The sequence below is a fragment of the Sorex araneus genome, chromosome 7, assembly GCF_027595985.1.
Source record: "Sorex araneus isolate mSorAra2 chromosome 7, mSorAra2.pri, whole genome shotgun sequence".
In the NCBI taxonomy this organism is placed as follows: Eukaryota; Metazoa; Chordata; class Mammalia; order Eulipotyphla; family Soricidae; genus Sorex; species Sorex araneus.
The window spans coordinates 29,402,491-29,428,526 of record NC_073308.1 but is presented as its reverse complement, the minus strand read 5'-3'; the positions used below and the strand labels follow the sequence as shown (position 1 = coordinate 29,428,526).

Genomic DNA, 26,036 nt, shown 5'->3' with positions numbered 1-26,036 from the left:
GTGGATTGGGGATATATTGCAGGAATTATGCATTTGTCTTGATTGTGGTAGACTGATTCATTCCACCTGGAAAGTCTCATTTCAGTTATGAAATGGTAAACCATGACTAAGGTATGAAAGCAGATGTGGGGGCCAGAGAGAGAGTACAGTGGGGAGGGTGCTTGCATTGCATGTGGATAACCCAGATTTGATCCCTGCACTCAGGATATTCATCAAACACTGCCAGGAGTGATCCCTGAGCACAGAGCCAGGATTCAGCCCTGGGCACTGTTAGGTGTGACCCATTAAAAAAAATTGCCATGAGTAAAATAGATGTGAAGCTGATCATGCATTAAAAATCAATTTTGCTTCTAAGTTATGAAGATACCAAACAGATTGTTGCTGTTTGAAAAGACATAACACATATTTAAGTGGATTGAGAGGAGTTGGGAGAATGAATTTGAAGAAAGGAAAATGAAACAAATACCTTTTTTTCCCCCCCTCAGAGCAGGAAGGACAGAATTTATGCAATGTTTTTATTCCTTTTCTCTACATACCACTCAACTTACTTTGATCTTAATGTCATGTAAAAATAATATTTATATTCCTGAATACTAAACCACTAAGTGACTTTTCAGGTGTCACATGAAATAATAGTCCAGAAATAACAACTACTGGATCACACTGTAACCAGAAAGATGGTTTCTAGTCCCCTTCTAAACAATAGGGTATATTTTAAAAGAGCTGGATTTGTAAATCAAAGTTTCAGAAAAATAACGCTTGTAAAAGTGTTAAAATAGTCTTTTTGATAAGTGGCACATACAAAACAAATTGTATATACATACAAAAAACAATTTCTGACATAATGCTAACTCCTCAGAAATTCAAACCATAAATCTAAATGTAAAATGCAAAACTCTAACTGTATGGCGGAAAATCTAGATGACTTTGGGTTTGTTATGATTTTTAGAAACAAAGATGACAGGCTGAATTTTATTACATTTGTAAAATTTTTGTTCTGTGAAAAGACAGTGGGCTGGAGCGATAGCGCAGTGGGTAGGGCAATCGCCTTTCACGTGGCTGACCCAGGTTCGATTCCTCTGCCCCTCTCGGAGAGCCCAGCAAGCTACCAAGAGTATCCCGCCCGCATAGCAGAGCCTGACAAGCTCCTCATGTCCTTTTGGCATATTCAATATGCCAAAAACAGTAACAAGTCTCACAATGGAGATGTTACTGGTGCCCGCTCAAGCAAATCGATGAACAACGGGAAGACAGTGACAGTAACAGTGAAAAGATAGCGAGAGAAATTTTTTTTAAAAAGCCATAGACTCAGAGAAAACATTAGAAAATGGAATATCTGAGAAAGGAATGTTAATATTTTAAAATTATGAAACAATCCTTAAAATTTAGAAGAAACAAAACGATAAAAAATAGAACAAAGGAGACCCAGTTGAGAAGGTATATAGTTTTCAAATAGGCATGTAAAAAAAAACTTGATTTGAATATGACCAGGAAAATATAAAAATAATCTCTAGAGAGATGCTACTGCATATCCATTAGAATGATCAGAATCTGTATCAGTGACAGCACCCTATTTAATTGAGGTATTCATAACTGTTGTTAATACAAGTGACTGGATCCTGCTATATTTTACTTTTGTGCACAGAATGACAGTATATTATTCAATAAATAGTCTTAATAAAACAATGTACAGTATTTATTTTGTCATCCTAGTATTCATGGAGCACCAACTATGTTTCTAGTGAGTGTTTTACCTATTATTAAGTACTATAATATTTATATTATGAAAATACTTAATAGTTAGGTGAAAATTACCAACAGTGAGAAATTCAGTAAAATAAATGCTTATCTCATATTGCTATTTTACCTTTAGTATCTCCCAAAGTTGAAAAAGCAAAACTATCAAAGGCTTATTAAAATATTTCAAGAGTTGAAAATTCATGTCATAAAGTAGACATCATTGAACTTTATTAATTTAAAGACATCCAGAGCTCTAAAATGATGCATTTAATGTTATCTAGAATTTATTTTACTCTACAAAAGTAGATTTTTGTACTGACAAATGAGTGTGCAAATGAAGTTCTCTTAAATCCAATTCTCTTAACATTGGTCCTGCAGAGGAAGAACCAAATCAGGTCTCTACTTTGATTATGCTCTCTCCTATTTCCTTTACATTTGGTTAAGACCATCTTGGTGACTTTCAGACTGATGGCTGAGAGATATACAAATACATATAGTTGGTATTAAACTTTTACTATATTGATCAATGGCCATTGAATATGCACTTTTTTGTTGTTGTTTTGGGGCCACATCTGGCTTTGCTCAGTGGTTCCTTCTGGCTCTGAAGTCGGGAATTACTCCTGATAGTGCTTAGGGGACCATATAGGATGTCAGCAATGGAGCCCAGGTTGGCTGCATGCAAGCCAAATAACCTACCCACTGTCCTATCGCTGTGGTCCTGAATATGCACTTTTTTTAGATTCTAAGATATGCCAAAAGATTAAATAAATAAACAAAAATGCATTTTGAATCGTTGAAAGTTAAATACAATTTTAAAATACTTAACATAGCTGTAGGCATCATTCATTTATAACTTGCCTAAATTGCTTAATTTTTCTGTTTGTAGAAACAGTAACTGTTACTGAATATGTGTATGAATATATGCATATAAGCAGTTAAATATAAAAATTGTACATACTTTTAATACATATAAGCATTGTAAGATTTGGAATGTGAAATTTATAAGCACTGGTAAATTAGAGACTCGTCTTATGGATGACTACATAATAACAAAAAACTGCTCACAGGAAAATGAGCATTTTTTAGAAAATAAGCCTTTTTATCTAGAACTTTATCATATTATATAGTGGCAAATCAACTGCTTTGCAGTGTTAAAAATAAATTCTGCTTAATTCTATTATAAATTTAGAGAAGATTACTTACATGTGACTTTCATGTATTTATTTTTTTTGTTAATAAGAGTGTTTCTAGAGGAGTCATGGTAAATATTTGTAGAGCATATGCTGTTTCCTAATATTAAAGTATTAGGATAAACACATACATGCTTATTATTTTCACATTAACTTATCAGTACCATTAAAATAACAGATTTAGAATATTAATCACAATGTGACTGCAGCATATCAAGATAGGTTCTATATTTTTAAGAAAATGACACAAACATAAAAACACAGACACCTTAAGGTCAATAATAAATTCCTAACTATTCAAATATATATAGTATGAATAACTCTAAGCTGGCCATACAATCAACCATGCCTATTATAATGCTATTCAAGAGAGATCTTGAATGGAAACACTGTACATTCAGGATATGAGTATATTGAAACACCTAGAATTTACATCAGTTCTCACAATTCCAGTTTATAATGGAGAATTCAAGAACATTAAAAAAATTTGACAATAAACTGAGATGGCATTTATTATTATTTATTTCCTCCCTCCCTCCCTCCCTCCCTTCCTTCCTTCCTTCATTGCTTCCTCCCTCCCTCCCTCCCTCCCTCCCTTCCTTCATTGCTTCCTCCCTCCCTCCCTCCCTTCCTTCATTGCTTCCTTCCTCCCTCCCTCCCTCCCTCCCTCTCTTTCTTCCTTCCTTCCTTCCTCCCTCCTTCCTTTCCTCCCTCCCTCCCTTCTTCCTTCCCTCCCTCCCTTCCTCCCTCCCTTCCTTCCTCCCTTCCTCCCTCCCTCCCTCCCTCCCTCCCTCCCTCCCTCCCTTCCTTCCTTCCTTCCTTCCTTCCTTCCTTCCTTCCTTCCTTCCTTCCTTCCTTCCTTCCTTCCTTCCTCCCTCCCTCCCTCCCTCCCTCCCTCCCTTCCTTCCCTCCTTCCTTCCTTCCTTCCTTCCTTCCTTCCTTCCTTCCTTCCTTCCTTCCTTCCTTCCTTCTTCCCTCCCTTCTTCCCTCCCTCCCTCCCTCCCTCCCTCCCTTCCTTCCTTCCTTCCTTCCTTCCTTCCTTCCTTCCTTCCTTCCTTCCTTCCTTCCTTCCTTCCTTCCTTCCTTCCTCCCTCCCTCCCTTCCTTCTTTCCTTCCTTCCTTCATCCCTCCCCCCTTTCCTCCTTCACTCCCTTCCTTCCTCCCCCTTTTCTCCCCCCTCGTCTCCTCCTCTCTCCCTTCTTCCCTTCCTTCCTTTTACACCTATTGTGCTGAGTTCCCTCTGGCTCTGCTGGTGGTTCACACCTAGAGGTGCTGGGATCCTGGACAAGGATGTAGGATACTAGGATCATGGCGCTAGAATGTCGATCATGAACTTCCAAATGCATTGCAATTGTTCAGCCTTTAAGCTATCTCTCTCTTCTAATTTTAAAAATTCTCCTTCTAGGGACTGGAGCAATAGCACAGCGGGTAGTGTGTTTGCTTTGCACTTGGCCCACCCGAGTTTGATTCCCAGCATCCAATATCATCCCCTGAGCACCGCCAGGAGTGATTCCTGAGTGCAGAGCCAGGAGTAACCCTTGTGCATCGCCGGGTGTGACCCCAAACAAACAAAAAAATTCTCCTTCTATTTTTGCTAATTTGAACAATAGAAACAAAACAAAAACAGGAAGCGCTAAATCTGAAGTTCAAGAATGAAAGCCATTAGACTATAAGCCCTAAGTAGTTGATATGCAATTCAAGCTCAAAGGCTAGGTGCTGAATAATTTCTTCTGATCTTAAAAGCCATTCTTTTGCTCTATTCCAGTGTTACACTGATAGGATGAATAGTTATTTCTGAGGGCAATCTATTTCACTCTGAGCTCACTAACCTAAAGGTATATCTCATTCAAGAGCATTCTTCTTGTTGAAATGTAAATTGACCATCCCATTACCTCTGAGTTTTGTTGTTGCTGTTGCTGTTGTTGTTCTCGGACCATACTTGGCTATACTGCAGGCATACTTGGCTCTGCACTCAGCTTTCATTCCTAGCTATGCTCAGTGAACTATATTGAGTGCGGGAGATTGAGTTTGGGTTGGCCCCAGGCAAAGCAGGCCTCATACCTATTGTGCTAGCTCAATGGCCTAACCCATAAAAATCCTTTTAATAAATCATCCCATGGTAGAGTTCAATGGAAAGACTGAATTCTACTGAAATTCAGCAACCTGCAATTTTGCATTTGATTTTCAGTTTTAAAAGCACAGTCACAAAATAAAGAGAGAGATTCCTTTAAGGCTATTCTAGACCTTCTCTCATTCTCTGGATGTGAGTTGAGGTAAGAGTTCAAAAGACAAACTTTCTGTGACTCTCAAGTTACCTCAGAGGAACTCATCTGGCACCACTTAGTCATGACTGCGATTATCCTTAAATGCAGTGATTGCTTCGAACTCTAAGACAGTGTGCTTTAATTCTTACTTCTTAGTCACAGTCTCCAGCTGCATTTGTTGTACTGCTGCTGTAGATCACAGATTACTAGCACCCTCTTTCTTGTTGCCAGGGAGATTTGGACCACTCACATCCAAGGGCAGGATTAAACCAGTAACAAAAATCCCACATTGGCACTTGGCGCTATCTCCTTGGAAACACTCCTGCAACTAACTCTGTATTAGTCTGGATCCCCTTAGAGGAGAGAATCCACATAATAATTTAAAAATAGTGATATACCACCACTCTACAAACTAAATATCATTGGTGATCAATAGCACAGCGGTTGGGCGTTCGCCTTTCACGCAGCCGACCCGAGTTCAATTCCTCTGCCCCTCTCGGAGAGCCTGGCAAGCTACCGAGAGTATTGAGCCCTCACGGCAGAGCCTCGAAAGCTACCCGTGCGTATTGGATATGCCAAAAACAGTAACAGTAAGTCTCTCAATGAAAGACGTTACTGGTGCCCGCTCGAACAAATCCATGAGCAACAGGATGACAGTGACAGTGACAGATATACCACAAAGTGTTTTATAACCATAAGGTATGCTTAGAATAATGGAGGATTGCTAGTATAAAATAAAGATAACTTGAAGCACTATTTCTTTAAAATATATTTCAGTGGCCTTCTGAGCTTGTTTCCTTACCATGGTCCCCTGTCCTACCAGTTATTCCCTAATTTTGCACCATGCCCTCAGTTTATGTAAATTTATCCCATGCCCCATTGATATATCCTGAGGATCTCTCGAAAACCACATAATAGCTATATAGAGCACTCCTCCTTCCCAGGTGGGAAAAGGGACACCCAAAGGAGACTCCTAATTCCAAATCTAATAAAAGATCATTAGATATAATTAAACATCTTGCCATCCAGTAAAGAAGAAATCTTTCAAGGATCCTAGTTCATTTAATGGGTTAAGATGTATATATTTCAAACGCAATGAATTGATCACTAACATTGAAGATAAATTCTTATATATTAACGCTTAGCTCTAGATCTGAATTTTTATTTCATATGACATAGTTGTTTAATATAATACAACCCAAACTGAGATGTATAAATATGTTATTTTGAGAACTGGCATAACCACTGGACACCAAAGGAAGAATTTTGAAAGAAATTAGATAGAAGAAGCAATAACAATTACATGTGAATGGTTTATATTGAAAATTTCTTATAGGATAGTTCATAGATTTAGCCCCCCACAAGTCTTAAAATAATACTGTCCAATACCAAGACTTGTGGATGAAAATAGAAGTTTCCACTGCTTGATTTACAGTTTTTGAATAGAAACTAGAATGGCTGAAATAAATTTTGAACATCAAACAAAGGAAACTCTGAGTTGAATGTAAAAATATACAAACACATGCAGATAGAAAAGAGAAATTGGGATCACTAAGGAAATGATGGCTGGAGGAATCAGTCAGGATGGGAGTTGCGTGCCGAAAGTAGATAATGAACCAAACATGATGACCTCTCAATGTCTGTGTTGCAAGCCATAATTCCCCAAAGGAGAGAGAAAGTATGGGGAATATTATCTGCCATGGAGGCAGGGGGAGGGTGGGAAAGGGAAGGTATACCAGGGATATTGGTGGTGGGGAATGTGCACTGGTGGAGGGATAGGTGTTTGATCATTGTGTGATTGTAACCCAAACATGAAAGCTTGTAACTATCTGATGGTGATTCAATAAAATTAAAAAAAAAAGAAAAGAGAAATTGGATACTGATTTGACTGATTTTGTGTGTATGTGTGTCTGTGTGTGTTTATTCCTAACTCTGTGCTCAGAGATCATATCTTACAAGCTATGAGGACCATATTTTGTGCCAGCAATATTACCAGGCTCTGCTGTACATAAAGCAAGTGCCTTCACCCTTCACTATGTTCTGTGCTTGGCCCCTTATTATTATTTTTAATAAGAAATATTTGTGGGCAAAAAATCCACAAAGACAAATGTTTATGATGTGGTAATGCAATTATCAGGGAGCAGAAGAGAGCTCAGTGCCAGAGAAAGCTAACAATGTTTGATTGCTCTACCTGAGAACTGCTATCTGAGTTTCACCTTTAGCTTATTGATATATCTGTGCATCTAAATTTAAAAAAATTTATTGAAAATAAATTCATAGTGACAAAACATTCCAAAGTTTAAACAAGTATTTGATATTGAAAGAAAAGCTATATTTTTTTATTGCAATTTTATTCTTCTTGCAATTTGAGTCACATTAATGTAAATTTGTGTGTACGTGTTGAAAAGCATTTGGTTTTTTATTTGTTAACTTTGTTTAGGACTACACCCAGTGGTGCTCAGAACTTATTCCTGGCACTGTGCTCAGGGATTACTCCTAGTGTGTCTGGGTGCCAGGGATCAAACACAGATTGTCTGTGTGCAAGGCAAAAGCTCTACACACTACTATTGTTCTGGCCCTCAAAACTTGTATCATTATTTGAAATTTTCAATAGGAACGATTTTGCCATATCATATCCATATATTTCATTTATGAATACGATAGGAACAATTTCACCACATGTATCCATGTTGCATTTATAAAACAAAAGAAAAAGAAGATGTGCTATATATATTCAGGAAAAGAATTTATCATTGATGTTTCACTTCACTATTTTCCAATCATTTATGGGAGGAGAGGACTCCAACTGTGAAAACAGTGCTGAACAATCTCTAATCATTTGCTACCACTTACAAAGTTGTCTTTGGGCTATTATTTAAAAGCAGAGAAAATGATGAAAATGATAGGCTTCAAATTTGAGCCCAGTTATTTAGTTATTTTTATAATAACACCCTAAATTACAAAGATGTTCATAACACATGTTTCAGGCATTCAGAGTTCCAACAGCAGTCCTGCCACTGGTATGACCAATGTCTCCAGCTTCCCTACTCATTCTTCCAAGCTGCCCCCTTTGCAGGCACAAACAAATGTGCTTCATATTATTTGTGATAAAAAAAAATGGAAAATGGTATTTTTAAAAAAATAGGTCCCCTTGAGGGCTGGAGTGATAGCACAGCGGGTAGGGCGTTTGCCTTGCATGCAGCCGATCCAGGTTCGATTTCCAGCATCCCATATGGTCCCCCAAGACCACCAGGAGTAATTCCTCAGTGCAATGAGCCAGGAGTAACTCCTGTGCATCACTGGGTGTGACCCAAAAAGCAAAATAATAAATAAATAAAAGGTCCCTTTAAAAGTAAATTTGTGGTAAGTGTTTTTATCTCACAATGGTATTACTAAGGCCAGAGGGGATTTACTGAGCGAACTGGTGCTAGCTGAGCCTTCTGTGTCACTGTTTCCACTCATTGAACTTGGTGGGCTTCTATGCACCTTTCTCATCAAATTTGTTATGCTCATACTAAACTGTCAGTACAGATTTTTAAAACTAAATTCTTCTTATTTTTTTTTACAGAGCAAAACATTTAATAGGTGTGCCTCACCTTCCCGTTCCTGATATGATTGATAGCATCCCCAAGTTGGCAGTACCAGAGAAAGCATGCATATTTTTTCCAAGCAGGTTTGGAAACTATTTTTTTTTAATTTATTTTATTGAATCACCATGTGGAAAATTACAATGCTTTCAGGCTTAAGTCTTAGTCATACAATGCTGAAACAACCATCCCTTCACCAGTGCCCATATCCCACCACCGAAAAAAAATAAAAAGAAAAAAAGAAAAAAAAACACCACAGTACGCCTCCCATTCTGCCCACCCCCGCACCCTCCCCCCACTTATAACTGATAAATTTCACTTTACTTTCTATTTACTTTGGTTACATTCAATATTTCAACACAATCCTCACCATTATTGTTAGGAGCACCCCACTAGAGTCAGACCTGTTGTGAAGGGAAATAAGGTCGCGCTACTGCGCGGTTTTGGATTTCTGTACTTGAACAACTAAGTCCAGGGAGATTTCTTCCAGATATTGGATCATTGCAAGCTTGTAAGTCCCATCTGTGGTCGTCATAATATGGTGGTCCCCACGTCCTTCATCCCCGGGAAGGGAGAGGCGAGAGAGAGAAATACCTTTCCCCTCCTGGGCGGGCATGGGGTCACGGCTTGGTTCTCAGGCTGGAGACATTCTGTAAGTAGCTGCCCATGTTGAATTTGGTTCAGCTGGGTCTGGATTCACGCTCGTGCAGCTGCAGCCCCGGGGTCACATCTCAGCGGAGGGAGGGGCCGGTGCCTCCCACCTTCCCAAGAGCACCCTCGAGTCCTTTTGCTGCAGATTTTGTCGTCAGGTTTGGAAACTATTAAGGTCATACTTCTTTCTTGACTTGGAAATAATTACAGGTGAGGTCTTTCCATAGCATTCCTCAGGCACTCTGCTCAGAGAAAAAAGCTCTCTGATTTTCTAGGACTCCTGAAGTCTTCCATTCTTCCTCAGCCTGTCTCGCTTAGCTACAAAAAGCTGGTAGGCTCGGGCACTGCAGAGGGAGCCCCCGGACACAGTGAGGAGAATCATGGAGGTGGAGAAGGTCTTGTAAGCAATGTCAGCTAGCTGCTTGGCAATTGGCATGTTGTCACCTGCAGGGATGCGCCCGCTGGCGGTAGCAGCGAAGGTCTCGGCCGAGGATCTCAAGGGCACCTACGGCTGAAAATGGAACCTGAATTCCGTTCCAAAATGCAGTGCACGTGCCACATTCCCGTTTAAACTAAATTCTCATGTGGTCCTTCATATGGCCATAAAAAATAAACACAAAATTCCATTTACATACCTTGAAAGTCTGAAAAATTAATATAAAGTCTGTGTTTAATAACAATTTAGTACCAGGTTGTAGGATTACATAGCTTCAGGTAGTTTAGGTTTATTGGGTTACTCCCGTCACAGTGCTCCCATTCCTCTGTGTTTATTTGTAGCTTCTTTCTTAGTGTTCTGTTGACTTGTAAATAATGTCTTTCTCTTCTCCTTGAGTCCTTTGCATAGCTTATTCAGAGCAGGTCCTTTTTGTATGGACAAAGAAAGACATTTATTAATATGCCTTTGCAATTGGGATTTAATTGGCTTTGAATATTATCAATTCCCGGGCATCTGCTTTCTTAACTGTAGCCTTGGTTGCCCTCAGTTCCTAGCCCTCTAAAAGGCAGGGTCCCAACGGGGGACGAGACGGACCCAGGGCAAGCGGTAAATTATGTGCTACCCTGGCATCTAGATGGGCCTGGCCAAAGTGCCTCATTCTTAACTATAAGTTAAGAGTCTGATCATGGACAAGTGCTGTCATGATCTTAAAGTAATGACAAGACTAGTACCCTGATAGGGATAGGAAAGACTAATCTGGCCTGGGCACTGTAGTCTGAGATTGAGATGACCCCAGAGAGCAATTCTAAAAGTTTAATGCATCTCTTGCTATGCCCATACAAAACGATTAATATTATGAATGCTCATATGTTTGTTGGACAAGGAGAGGAGAAACACAACCATGAGATTTCATCATTGATGGGTCCTGCTGAAAGAGTATCTGTCCTAGAAAATAGGTGTTCTGCTATTGTTATTGAACCTTTTGTACCTAGTATTTTATTTTCGTAAACAACACCTGTTTCTTGTTAATTGCACCGTGCTTCGAAAACAACTCCTAATAAGGAAACAGGATGTCCTGTCACGCCCACAAGGTGTAATTTGCCTATCAGCTGTAGACACTTGGGCATAAACAAGCAGCGAGAGGGATAAAAGGGGGGAAGTCACCTAGCTAGAGGCTCCTCCTCGTTTGTCCCTCGTTTCTCTTCTTTCCCCGTTTCCGCTCTTCCGAATGCATGAGAAGGTCTCTGAATAAATAGCTGCAAGAAGAATCTCCAGGTTGCGTGTTTTTTACACCAGGTATTTACTCCATTTTTTATATATTCATAAATAAGAGAAATTACTTTTAAAACACCAAATTCAGGGGCCAGAGAAATAATACAGGGGGTAGGGCACGTGTCTTGAATGTGGCCCACCCAGGTTCAATTTCCAGGATTCCATATGGTCCCACAAACCTACCAAAAGTGATCCCTGAATCCAGAGCCAGGAGTAAGCCCTAAGCATCCCAAGATTTAAAAAAAATAATAATAAAATTTAAAAATTCAACAAAACTGCTTCAAATCCCCTTCAAAAGGTTTCCATTTGCTACATGTATTCTATGTTCAATGACATGACTAAGATTCATTGGCTACGGGAAACACTTTTGTTATTTCATAGTGGTTATCGGATGCACTGGAATACTGAACCAAAAGAGATCTGGCAGGAAGGGAATGATGTTCTGTGGCCCAGTAAAATGATAATAAGTTGAAGGGGAATTTAGTAAGAAAGAGTATCAGAAGTTCTCAAACCCTGGGGAACACAGCAAAGTGAAGCAGTATATACATACAATGCAATTTCCTTTGGGGAACAATGGCTTTTATGCACCATTCCTCTCTCTTTCTTAGTTGTTTTAAACTTCCTATTTAAAGAATCATAATTTATAAAGTTACTGATAGTTTCGTTTTAGGCATACAAAATTTTGACACATCACTTGTATCACTTGTCATCCTGTTGCTCGATTTGCACTCAAGCAGGTGCCAATAATGTCTCCATTTGTCCCTGTCACGTGCTAGAGTAGCCCAATGGCGTCTGCTCGTTCCAGGAACCAAAAAAACCTCAAACCATTCATTCAGGGTCTTTTGACGAAGAAGCCTGACCATCTTATTGGTGGGCAGCCAGGTGTTCTTTTGACGTCCCGTGAAATACAGTCGGTAACAGCTCTAGTCCAGTGGTCATCTCTAAATCGCATTACATGTCCAGCCCATCTGATTTTCGATGCCTTGGTATATGAGACAGCATCCCTGATTCTTGATCGTTGACAGAGGTCAGAACTCTGGATTCCTTGTCTCACTTGAGTGAAACTTGGTACCCCAAGCATAGCTCTTTCGATTCCTCTATGGGATACCCAAATAGCGTTCTCATCCTGTTTGCGTAAGGCCCAGGTCTCTGAGATGTATGTTAGTGCAGGAAGAATGGTGGAGTTAAAAAGATGTGCCCAGAGCCGGAAGTATTTTGACCCATATCATACAAAAAGTGTCAACTTCCCTTTCCACCAGTGTCCCCATGCTCCCACCCCCTCATTCCAACCACCTGCCACCTGACAGGTACATTTCAAAGTTTTGTGGTTGCAAATTACCCTTCTTTCTTAAAGAGGAAAGATCTGTTGTGGAGCATTACTATTACAATCCTTGCCCTTTCACTTCATTCCACTAAATGTCTCTCCTTTATTGACAAAATGCCTATTAAATGTTACCTACCCCAATCACTAACTCCATAAAAGAGATAAATGAGATCATGAGCTTGAAATTGCTTTGTAAATGAAAATACTATGCAAATATTCTCTATTTTATAGCGATAAATGATCTACAACAGCTAGGTCCCTTACTTGAATTATAAGTCATTATTCAGTGCTTATAATACCAACTGTTTTGTTCCTTTTAAAATTCACCCTCCTTACAAAAATAAGATAAAAAACATAAAATGAATAAAATAAAGGAATTTTCACATAACCATTGAATAATTCTATTCCATTTCAGAGAATTTGCCAGAAGGCAAAATTTATTCTATATATTTAATTGAATGATGTTAAAATGTTACTTACCCAACAATAGAGTCAACAATTAGCTACTATGTTGCCAATAAGAGCACCTATATTTTGTCTGATATTCTCCTATGGTGATTCATAAAAAGAGTGAATACAGATTTAAAATTTAAAACTGGAATGTGGGTTTTTGTAGACTTATGTTCTTTATTTATTTTACTAGATCTGATTTTAAATTATTAAATTTAATGTTATGGGATTATTTTAATATTATCAAAAAGTGATTAAGACCGTTCATCCTAAGTCAGACTGCATAGGTATGTATTATACTCCAGTTTTGCCCACAATTTATTACTGTACCACCACCACACAAGCTACATAGCTTGTTGTCCAGTATCTACATAATGATGTGGTCATATAAAGCAATATGCTTCATATAGTTGTGAGATTTGATGAGATGACTTAAGAAATATTATTCTGAAACTGGGAAGATATTCTAGCTAGCTGGTAAGGTACTTGCCTTGCACACACCCAACCTAGATTCAATACTCAGCATACCATATGTTCCCTCGACCTGTCAGGAGTGATTCCTGAGCACAGAGCCAGGAGTGAGCCCTGAGCAATGCCAAAAGTGACCCAAAATAGATAGAAAGGAAAGGAAAGAAGGAAGGAAGGAAGGGAGGAAGGAAGGAAGGAGGGAAGGAAGGAAGGAAGGAAGGAAGGAAGGAAGGAAGGAAGGAAGGAAGGAAGGAAGGAAGGAAGGAAGGAAGGAAGGAAGGAAGAAAGGAAGGAAGAAAGTCAAAGACAGAGAGAAACAGAGAAGGAAAAAATGAGAGTGAGGGAGAAAAGTAGTATTTCTAGGTATAAGTGATCAATTATCATATTCCACAGTTAGATGTGTTTTTAGCAGCTATAGTCCTGCCTATGTATGGTATCCAGAAACTATTTCAATATGATTCAACAGTGATTTGAGAAAATTAATTTGTTATTTAATGGCAGCAATCAAAGATACATGATATACAGTTTTTTCTAACTTTGAGATGACCCAGGAAAGTTCCCAAAATCTGTATCCACAAATTATCATTGTTCATGTAGGCAGACTATATAAACAGAGGTGAGCATAGGGCAGAAATATTAGAATTTGTGAAATAAGACAAGCCTGACTTTTTCTTTTAGTAGGAGAAATAAACAGGGTGTCCAAGGAAGAATAAAGTCAGATTGGGGCCAGATAGTTGGATACTGATGACAGTAAAATGTCTATGCATGTTTTAGGGTCAAGATAAGGTTAAAAATGAACAGAAGATTGATATCATCAAATTTCTCCTTGAAATTGAGGAGAAAATTTGTGCAGTTGTTAGCATATAATTGCACAGTGGTTAGCATATCAGTTGTCTGAGTGGTCTGGAGACAGGGAAACAAACTACAAGGTGTGAAAATACATAAGTCATAGTGTTCTTAAATGGTCTTTTGATATCCCTTATTCTGCAGAGAGCCCTGCTATCTCTGCCTCTAAGCATCCATACTTGTTTTTGCCTCAGGAATGGGGGTGTCAATTTAAATGAGTAATTCCCCTAAACCTCTGTAGGAAACCCCCTGATACTTTTGGGTTTTGTTTGTTTCTGCTTTGTGGACACACTCAGTAGTGTTTGGGGCTTACTTGGGGCTCTGTATTCAGGGATGATTTCTGGCAGGAACCCAGAGCCAAATGGGGTGCTGAAGACCGACCCCAGGGGCAAGGCAAATGCCCTACCCACTGTATTTTCTCTCCAGCCTCCAAACAGAATTTATCTTCCTGGACTCACTCCACAGGACTAGACAACAAGCCAGTTACTTCCGGACATGCTCAGAGCCTGAGGAGCTATAGACCAGGAACAGTGGAGTTATCTTCAATAACTCCACAGCACTCCTGAAGGTATGAGTCTAGAATGTTCCACTGATATAAATCTCCTGGAATTGTAGCAAGTTCAATGCGGTTGTTTGATTCTTTCAGTTACCAGAACAGGGCTTTACTGAGAAATTCTTCCATTTAGGAATCTTCTTGATGATATTAACTGTTGACAAGGCTATGCTTCCATATGACTAAGTACCTCTTTATAAACATATTTATAAAGCATGTACCTTACTTAAGTGCTAAAGTATATTTGTTACATATTTATAGACTTTAATTTGTCATTCCTGAATTCCAGACTAGCAGATATGAAGTATTATGCAACATTTGATATTTAGCATGTATGAATGATTGATTGGCAGTGGAATCAGTGAAAAGGTGAATTACAAACAAGAGTGAGATCAATATAAATGGAACTTATCATTTTTTAATTAAGGATTATTTAGACAAAAGTTGTCATTTTATTAGATAAATTCACTTGTCATCCCATTGTTCATTGATTTGTTTGATCAGGCTCCATTAATGTCTCCATTCATCCCTGTTGCATGCTAGTGTAGCCCAATGGCGTCTGCTCGCTCCAGGAACATGAAGAGCCTCAAACTGTTCATTCAACGTCTTGACAAAGAAGTCTGACCATCTCGTTGGTGGGCGTCAATGCAGTCTTTTGACGTCCCATTGCATCCAGATCATCATGTGATAACAGCTCTAGTCCAGTGATCTAAATCACATTACATATCTGGCCCATCTGATTTTCAACGCCTTGGCAAATGAGACAGCGTCCCTGATTCTTGATCATTGACAGAGGTCGGAACTCTAGATTCCTTCTCTCACTTGAGTGAAACATGATATTTCAAGCATAACTCTTTTGATTCTTCTTTGGGATACCTAAATAGCTTCTCATCCTGTTTTCTTAGGGCCCAGGTCTCTGAGGTGTATGTTAGTGCAGAAAGAACAGTGGAGTCGAAAAGATGTGTCCGGAGTTGGAGGTTCTTCTCCTCTTAACCACTTCTTCAATGCTCTTGAAGGCGTTCCACTCCACTCTCTTTCTCCTGCACAGTTCATGTTCCAGGTCATTTGTCATGTTGAGTTCCCGATCTAGGTACAAATAACTGCTGTATTCGTAGATGTTTGTTCCATTGAGGGCAAATGGAACAGCAGGATCTAGTCCATATCTCATGAACATTCTCTTCATGAGATTCAGCTGCAGTCCGACATTTCCACACTCACAGTCGAAGTCGGCCAGCATTCATGCCACTTGGCTGATATTAGGTGTTATGAGAACGATGTCATCAGTGAAGCGAAGCAGAGATGGTGTAGGTGCTGACCATCTATATTCACTCCCATTCCAGTCATCACATGATGATCACGAGGGTGGCACTGAAGAGTTTCGGTGAAATGGTGTCGCTTTGCTGAACCCCTCTCTTTAGGTCAATGATCACTTCTTTGTAGAATGGTGAGATCCTGGTGGTAAATCTGTAACACAGCTCATGGAGGATCTTGATGTATTGAGTTTGAATGTCCTGTTTGGCTAGGGCTTTGAAGACTGCTTCAGCCTCAACAGAATCAAAGGCCTTCTTTAAATCAATGAACGTTAGACAGAGCGGCATCTTGAACTCTCATGAAACCTCAATGAGCATGGTCACCAAGTAGATATGAATGATGAATCCTTTTTGGAACCCAGCTTTGTCTAGACCAAAGAGCCAAGGAACCCATGGTTATCCTTCATCTAGTGTTTTGCCATCCTATTCAGGATCACTTGCATGAATAACTTGTAGACGTCTGACAACAGGCAGATTGGGCGATGGTTGCCAATGTCATGAATGTCTCTCTTCTTGTACAACAGGATGGTCCTGATGGTGTTTCATTGGGATGGAACCTTGCATTCATACAGGTAGCATGTGAAGAGCCAAGCCAGTGTACCGACGAATACTGGTGGCAGATTCTTCAGGTGTTTGGGTCTTACCTTGTCTGGACCTGGTGCTGTACATGTCTTTACTGATGAAATGTCATGTCGGATTTTGGAAGGGAGAACATTGGGAATGACATATCCATCCTGTGGAATTTAGTATGTGAGCAGGTGGACGTCGCTATCAAAGAGATCTGAGTAGAAGTCATGGATAACCTTTTCTGGAAAGTGATAGATCCATCAGGACATTGGAGGGCAGTCATCTTGTTCTTGTAGTTGGCAAAGGATAGGTGGGTGTTGTGAATACTTTTCCCAGCTTCTGCTATCAGCCAACACTGCTGATCTTCTATTTCTTTAAGGTCTTCCTTTATCCCTTCTCTGCACAGCTTTGCGAGCTCGAGCTTGGACGTTAGCTTGTGATTGCCTGAGGCTCGCACCAGACCACATTGGAGAATGAGCTCGAGAGTTTCCGAAGACAGGTGATGTTTTGTGGCATTCTCTATCTTTGCATTCCTTGCACAAGCATGGAGGTGCTGAACCAGTCAATCTTATTCCTCGTCGATATTGTCAATGACAGCATCTTCCCATATTGCTGCAATAGTGCCAAAGAGCTCCCAGTTGGTATTCGTTCTGGGAGTCCTCTTCTTAAACTTTGCAGCCCTTTCTCCCCACTTCGTGAAGTAGAATTTCGCACAAAGGAGATGGTGGTCTGATCCTGTTTGAAATTTTGGGACAACAGTGACATCGTCTCAGGCAAAACCATCAATTGAATATGATGTGGTCAATTTTGTTGTGGAACTGTCCACTGGGAGACTCCCAGGTCCAGGGTTCAGACTTGGCCTTCTGGAACTGCGAGTTACCATGGATGGTCTTGGTCAACATGATGAACTCAGACAGTTTCTCACCCTGTTTGTTCCATTCTAGACCATGGGTCCCAATGTGGAGGTTCGGGTGACCTCTGGGTCCTATCTTGGCGTTAAAATCACCGACAATGACCTTGTAGAAGGTGTGGTCTTCTTATGGAACTTCTCCAGCTCCATGTAGAACTTCTCAATTTCTTCTTTGTTGTAGTTGTATGTTGGTGCATAGACGATGAAGATAGAAACTTCCAGCAACAAGCCACATCTATTCAAGTGTAATCATCTGATTCAGTTTGTTAGGCATTCGAATGAATGATGCTCATGGCCATGTTTGTGCTGACAAGGACACCGACTCCACTGATGCCTCTCTCTACTGGCGCCTGTTTCTAGGAACAGTTCTTCTCCAGTGTCGAAAACAGCATGTTGTGTTTGATGCCTTCTCGTCTCGGTCAATCCAATGATGTTGTACTTGATCTTCCATGCTTGCAATATCAGGTCCTCGATGGATGCTTCCGATGCCAGCATACTTGCGTTAAAAGGGCAAACAGTCATTTTAGTCCTTCTTTGTTTTGGCAGCCTATTTTGGCCCAGAGATTTTATCAGTTTCTTCTTGTTTGTCCTCTTAATGCTGCCATATTGGGGGCTCCTCCAGGGTCAGGGTAATGAGGCCCATTGTTGTTACTGTTTTTGGCATATCAAATATGCCACGGGTAGCTCTCCAGGCTCTTCCTTGCGGGTGGGATACTCCTGGTGCTTGCTGAGCTCTCCGAGACAGATGGAGGCTTATAGGTCAGCCTCCAATCACTATTCTAAGTGTTCCTATGGTTCACACCATATTTGAAACCCATCAAATATGGTGCAGTAATGGTGGAAAATGGGTAGGAAGTGTTTATTATGTGTCTGTCCGGAAAGCAGCCTGGAGCATGGCAGCAAATAAGCAAACTTAATTTTTAAAGTCACTGTTTGATTGCAATGCTTAGTTTCATGAACTCCAAACTTGTAGAAAATTCAACTCCAAATATGGGTATATGCTTTTCATTTTACTCTTCTTTGAAACATGATTGCTTAGCAGACTGTGTATGTATGTGTCTGCTTGTATTATTGTGATTTTTTTGTGTGTGTGTTCTGTTGTGTGAAATTTTCAGAACTACTTTCTATACCCCAATACTTTTGAAACGTAAGTGAAGCATTGAAATCACAAATTGGATTGGATTTCATCTGTTGTTACTCCAAGAACTCTTAAACTCCATAAACCAGTCTGCTTAAATTCATGTGAATTAATGTCACATCCTGAAGGATTGTCTCTCACAAAACTTATGTGGAATTAAGATGTAAATACTTTCCAGAGAATAGTGATTCTTTTTCCCTCACTTTGTCCAGATTGGGGCTCTGCCTCTGTTTAAGCTGGGACCCCATTGCTTCATTTCTGCTGTTTTGTAATAACTTTCTTTGAAACCAGAAATTGTGAGTCCACCAACTTTGTCTTCTGAAGGTTTTCTTGGTTATTCTGGATCTTTGCATCTCTGAGTGACTTTAGGATCAGATTTTCCAGTACTGAAGTACATTCACCTACTATTTTCATAAGGATTAAATTTATTTAATTTAAGGGTAATTTGGGGAAAGTTGGGATTTAACAATATAGTTTTGGGGACCAGAGAGATACTTCACAGGGCTGGATTCCATGCCTGGAACACGTAGGGCCCCGAGTTCAAGCGATAACACCATATACCTGCCTGGTTCTGCCAGGCACGATCCTGGCAACTGCCAGCCCTCTAGGGGGAGCTTTCTTCCAAATATGTCTGACATACAGACCTGGTGTATCTTACTTTTTGTTTATTTCTTTCATCAATGTTTTCTTTCAACAATGTTCCAGTGTTTTACATTTCTTTTTAATAGCACTGTAGCACTGTCATCCTGTTATTCATTGATTTTCTCTAGCGGGCACCAGTAACGTCTCCATTGTGAGACTTGATATTACTGTTTTTGGCATATCGAACATGCCACAGGTAGCTCGCCAGGCTCTGCTGTGTGGGTGGGATACTCTCGGTAGCTTGCCGGGCTCTTCAAGAGGAATGGAAGAATCAAACCCCGGTTGGCCGTGTGCATGGCAAATGCCCTACCCACTGTGCTACCACTTCTTTTTAATACTAAACAATAAATCCACTTGTTTTTGAAATTTAAAGAAAACAGTCCCTCACAAACTCACTCATCGCTGACTGCTTCTGTTGACAGGATTGTTGCTACAATAGAAAAATGCCTAGATACTGATTGTGTTTCATCAGTATTTTGAGAAATTTAAGTTTTCTCTCTAAAATTACAGTTGAGGAAATTTTATAATGCATAGAATATACTATTTTTTTTTTAATTTGGGGACCATTAGTCTGAAATTTTTGGTACAATTTATTCTCTGCTTCAGCAAATTTTTTAATATGCTATTTAAAAATATTTTAAAATATTTAAATTTGCTATTCTCTATGACCCACTGAAGGTTGGTAGGACTGTCAGACACATATTTTGTGCAAGTGATAGCATTATGATCCCACGTATTCTTCAGTCTCATATGGCAGTCTCATAAAAGAGCACAGTGTAATCTGTGAAAGGATTGGGGCACAGTCATTTCTTAAGATTCCTCTTCATGTCTGTGGAGCTTGGAGAAGGCTCTTCATTGTTCTGTTTCTGTTAGTTAGGAAGCCTTTCGGCCATGAGGATCCAGATGGTGAGAAGAACCCTAACCAGATTAGTGAAATTATTCTTCTAGTTCTTACTGAGTCTGTTATTACCCCAATTGTTTGTTTGGAGATCATCACCTTAATTGTTTCTATGGATACTGGAAAAGAAAATATTTTTATGCCTACAAGGTCATATATAAAATAATTAATAGTAAAATATATACTACTCGTTTTTGAAAGGACTGGAGCAATAGCACAGCAGGTAGGGTGTTTGCCTTGTACGCGGCTGACCCAGGTTCGATTCCTCTGTCCTTCTTGGAGAGCCCAGCAAGCTACCAAGAGTATCCCGCCCACACAGCAGAGCATGGCAAGCTCCCCGTGGTATATTCAATATGCCAAAAACAGTAACAAGTCTCACAATGGAGACGTTACTGGTGCCCGCTCGAGCAAATCAATGAGCACAGGGATGATAAGATGACATTGATACAGTGATCTCCTTTGAGGAATGTTAAAATGGTCAAAAATAAATATGGGAATCAAATACTTCTGAAATGCAGAGCTGAAATAGATATTGACTTATAGAAAAGTGGGGAAAGTCACTGACTGATGTAAATTTAAGATGTTTATGCTTATTTGGTGTATGTGGGGGTGTAAGAATCTTATATTTGGAATGTAATGTGGTGATTTTTGGAATTGTTTTGTAATAGCACCATCTGGTGGCACATTAGAGAATAGTTTTTAATTGCAAATCAGGTTTGCTAACTGGGCAATTTTATAACTGTAGCACTGGCACTGTCACACTGTCATCCCTTTGTTCATCTATTTCCTCAAGAGGGCACCAGTAAGAACTCCATTGTAAGACTCGTTACTGCTTTTGGTATATCGAATATGCCACGGGGAGCTTGCCAGGCTTTGCTGTGTGGGCGGGATACTCTTGGTAGCTTGCCGGCTCCCCCAGAGGGACGGAGGAATCCAACCCGGGTCAGCCATTTGCAAGGCAAACGCCCTATCCACTGTGCTATCGCTCCAGTCTGTATTATAATCATTATAACTAAATATTACTGCCATCATTATTGATTTTGCTGTCATTTTAAGAACTTGTGTTAAAAGATATTTGAAACTCAAAAAATTTTAACTAATTACTGTAAAAGATCTTACGGACACAATTCAGCGCTGTTGGCACCCAGATTAAAATAATTAAATTGCTCCCCTGACCACACAGGATTGCAGGCTTTGAGCTTGAGATTCTTACCCAATGTTGAATGTTTCAGAGGATGCCATGTGAATGAACGGACATTTCAGAACATCTTTAAGCCTGTGATGTTATTATTGTCAAGGCTTGTATGTCCAGGATGTAGCTCGCCTGAATCGGGGTTCTCAAAAATACTGAGATTTTTTAACTATTCAGTATGATTATGAAAGTCCTGGATGTCACACACTCAGAACTGTTTATAGTAAAAAACAAGTTAATCAGTTTAGTGCTTTCATAATCACAGTGCTGAGTTTTATTTTTTTCTTAAATTGACTGCTTTAATGGCCTCACAGTTTCTTCGTTTCTTTTTTGCCTTTCCTACTGTCTGCTCATCTTCTCACTACCAACATGCATGCATGTAGATACACACACATACACATGCATGCGCGCGCACATACACACACACACACACACAGAGTTCACTCTCACTATCACTATCATCCCATTGATTGTCGATTTGCTTGAGCAGGCTCAGTAACATCTCCATTCATCCTAGCCCTGAGATTTTAGCAACCTCTCTTTACTCATCCTTTCCAATAGTGCTGGCATTAGAGGCTCTTTCAGGGTCAAGAGAATGAGACCCATCATTGTTACTGTACTTGGCATATAAATATGACATGGGGAGCTTGCCAGGCTCTCCCGTGAGAGCAAGAAGCTCTTGGTAGCTTCCCAGGTTCTCCAAGAGATGTCTTATAGCCTAGCTATAAGATGTATATAGATATATATTTGTATCTATGTACATATTTATCTATGTATATAGATGTATATAGTATATACATATAGATGTATATAGTATATATATATGTATATATAGACATCTTGTAGCTATAATATGTCTTATGTCTTCCAGGAATTTGGTTTTATAGTATCTGGATGTTGGCTGTTGATGGGATTACATGGCACTGGGGGAAATTTGTGGGTGTTACTGCCTAGCTACTGGAAAATGGGTAGTTCATTCAAAGAAAAACTAAGATTTGGGGGTTTATAGCACGACTCGGCAGTGCCCTTCTTCAAGTTATCCCATGGGGCTCCCCAGCATCACAAGAATTAGTTCTTGAGTGCAGAGCAAGGAGTAATTCTTGAGTATCACTGAGTGTGACCCTAAAAGAAAGCACTGCACTGTCATCCTGTTGTTCATCGATTTGCTCAAGCAGGCACCAGTAACGTCTCCATTGTGAGACTCATTGTTACTGTTTTTGGCATATTGAATAAGCCATGGGTAGCTTGTCAGGCTCTGCTGTGGGGGCAGGACAGAAGAATCGAACCCGGGTCGGCCACGTGCAAGGCAAACGCCCTACCCACTGTGCAATCTAAACCTCAAAAAAAAATAATAATAATAAAAAGGTGTTGACAATTGTAATTAAACACTTGTTGAAAATACAAACACTACATGAAATACAGTGATTATTTTCCATGAAAGCAAAAAGTCCATAATTTTAGTGTATGTGTGGTGGGAGAGATGGGTTTTATTCTTTCTATTCTGATGGCATAGCCAAGTCTTTCAATTTTCAGGCAGGCAGCATCTCGGGTTATGGGAATTTAAACTCCTCCTTTAATCCGAAACAGGGGAATCATTTTATAAGATTAGGCATCAGACAATTTAAGCAATGCCAACAAGCCCACGCATGACTTCCAAAAGCGCTTCTGTCCTGTGTAAACTTGCTTTAGTCTGGTCTTAGGGTGGGAGGGAAGGTTTATAATCTGAGTCTCTGTTTCCAAGCCAATTCAGTTTAGAGAATGAATTTCAGAGTTTAACTGGCTCCCCACATTAGCACAGTAGGCACCTAACTGTTTCTTTCTTTGCTGGACTTTGCCAGCCAATCCGTTCTCATTGTAGTTAAGAAAATATAAAATGTGAATTCTGATAAGTTTCTAATTACTTTCTAATAACTTTCCCGTGGGTATCAGATCCCAGTCACCATTAGACAAAAGCTAAAAAGCATAAAGGACTGTGTGTTGAAATGGTTTTGCTCTTACCAATCATTTTTTTTTAATTTCAGCGAATTTGCTAGCTCCTTCACTACAACGAACTAGACCTATTATTAGACATTCTCATGCACATTTTTAAAGAAATATCTGAAATAAGCTATTTGAATTGTTCAATTAATGAGATGATTTGTCAAATTTATATGTTTCCTACTGTATTCTACGCTCTGAGAATGCAGGTACGATGTTCACTACTTATGTTTGAATATAGTATCTGTAAGATAAAAAAATTTAAGGACTGATTAAGGCACTAGAATTATGTTTTTGGTGATGTGGTACCAAAGACCCAGTTAATTACAAAATGCTATTTTCCTTGCTTGTGTTTTCAATATAAAAATTTCCTATAAGACACTTTGAATAAATTTGCAGGGTAGAACAGGAATTTGTTCCCCAGCCAAGAAGTCTCATAAGTTAATGTTAATTGTGCACCGTTTATCACTATTACTTAAAATTTATGCTCATTATTGTGCCTTTCTTTGCAACTTCCCCCTCATAATTTACCTATTTAATGCCAAATATTAAATTCTTTATAAAAATAGATATGACTTATTTTTCTACAGGTTTTTTTTCAGAAAATAATTTCAAAGAAATGGTATCATTTGTGTACATTTTAATTCAAATAAGCTCAATGTGAACAGAGCATTTTATCCCTTTCAATATAGTATGATTTGTTATATGATTCATGAATCTACATCCTTTATTATTTTTATATGCCTTATTATTTTTTTAATGTAATCTGTGTTTTATCAGTTGTTTTGAAATTAGAATAAGATGCATCTTAGACCAAGGGTGAATGAGTAATTCAAGCACGTGCTTGAGATTTAATTTGCTCATCAATTTCCAAACCCAAAGTACATCATTGATTCTAATAAGAAACTTCAAAACAGAGACAGACTCATACACAAATTTTGCAGATAAGACATTGAGTATATTTTGTAGTTTTTTCCTATTTCAGTAACTAATTCACGTATAGTATATTTAAAATAACATAATAAAATTTTAATTTTAAACTTACCGCATCAAACACAAAAAGAATCTCCAAATCATTATTTTACCAATACTCTACACTATATTTTGTAATTAGAGATAGAAAAGTGAAAACTATTTTATTTGTTTTTGGAAACCAATGCCAACCTATACCAATGCAATCCGTGCATGTATAAACTGTAAAATTCATGTATTCTACTGTTTTACTTTGGTAAATTTTGGAATGGTAATAAAAATTTTTAAATGAGAATTTTTCCATTAACTTCTTTTTTATTTTGAGCCAGAGTGTCATTAATCTATTTAGAGGATCTTTCAGTTTGTGCTTAGGTTAAAGAAAGAGTTGACTGAAACTGTAAACACTGAGCACTTACTTACTAAGCATCCTTGAGGTTTAGGTATTTCATTTAGGTGAGTTCCAGGAAGTGCCAAGATCTTAACCCTGGCTCTAGGGAACAGAACCGTAGGGGTTATAGGAAAATCCAATCTGTTGGGTGTGGTGAAAGGCTACAGCAGCGCCAGGTGCCGAGATGCAAGGAAACAGAGCTAATGGTGACAGTAATGGGGGTGCAAGTTCTGGAATTACAATTCATTCAACATGACTTTGAGGCATGAAGTTCCTAAATGTGTGCAATATTCCTGGTTATTCTTTGGGATGCTAAAACCAATTTATTTTTCATTATACATTAGATGTTTCTTTAAATAAATCATATGTAGCTTTTCTTGCTTGAATCAATAGTACCAATGGAAATTGCATGTGTGCTCCAAAATGTACATTTGCCTATCTACTTTGATAATAAGCATTGTTCCTACATTCATAATTTCTTTTTAATTTTTGCATAGCAAGATAACAATTTATTATTATACCTTTGATTTGGGCTTCATCTGAAAATTTTATTTCTTAAAATTTAATTATTTCTTTTTTAATGAATCACCATGAGATACAGTTACGGACTTACAAACTTTCATGCTTACATTTCTGTTATACAATGATCCCTCCACCAGTGCCCATTCTCCACCACCAATGTTCCCAGGCATTTTTCTAGTAAATTTATTATTATTCTTTTGTTTTGAGGCACACCTAGTGGTGCTCTGGCTCTTACTCAGAAGTTATTCCCGGAAGTGCTAAGGGAGGCAGGGATCAAACCTAGGTCAGCTGCGTGCAAGGCAAATAAATGCCCTACCCGCAGTACTATCTCTTCAGCCCAAAATTTACTATATATAAGTATAAATTTATGGCAAAATATTTACATGGTAAAAATGTTATATGTCTGTTTCAATTATTGAAGCTTGTTTGTTGTTTAAAAATAGTGTATCTGATTTTTATTCTCAAATATTATGCCTCTTAATTTTAATATAGCAATCTATGGAATTCAAGATAGTTTGTGAAGTTCCTGCAGAACTCAGAAGTGGGATTGCTTTATACAAATCAATATCATACCATCAATATTTGGTATATGATATACAAATGAAAAAGAAAGTGCTGTAGGCCAATTTTTCATAACAGCAGCTTTTTAATTGAATAAAATTCTTTTGTTCATTATATTTTATTTTATTCTTTCATAGCATTCTTGTATATCTTCTTGTCTTTTATAGTAATAATAAAG

The 26,036-nt window shown here is 38.8% G+C and overlaps 1 pseudogene; it reads right to left on the bottom strand.

The window, feature by feature from the left end:
- Positions 1-9,665: 9,665 nt before the first annotated feature.
- On the bottom strand, positions 9,666-9,868 carry LOC101548001 (cytochrome c oxidase assembly protein COX14-like; annotated as a pseudogene).
- Positions 9,869-26,036: the final 16,168 nt, after the last annotated feature.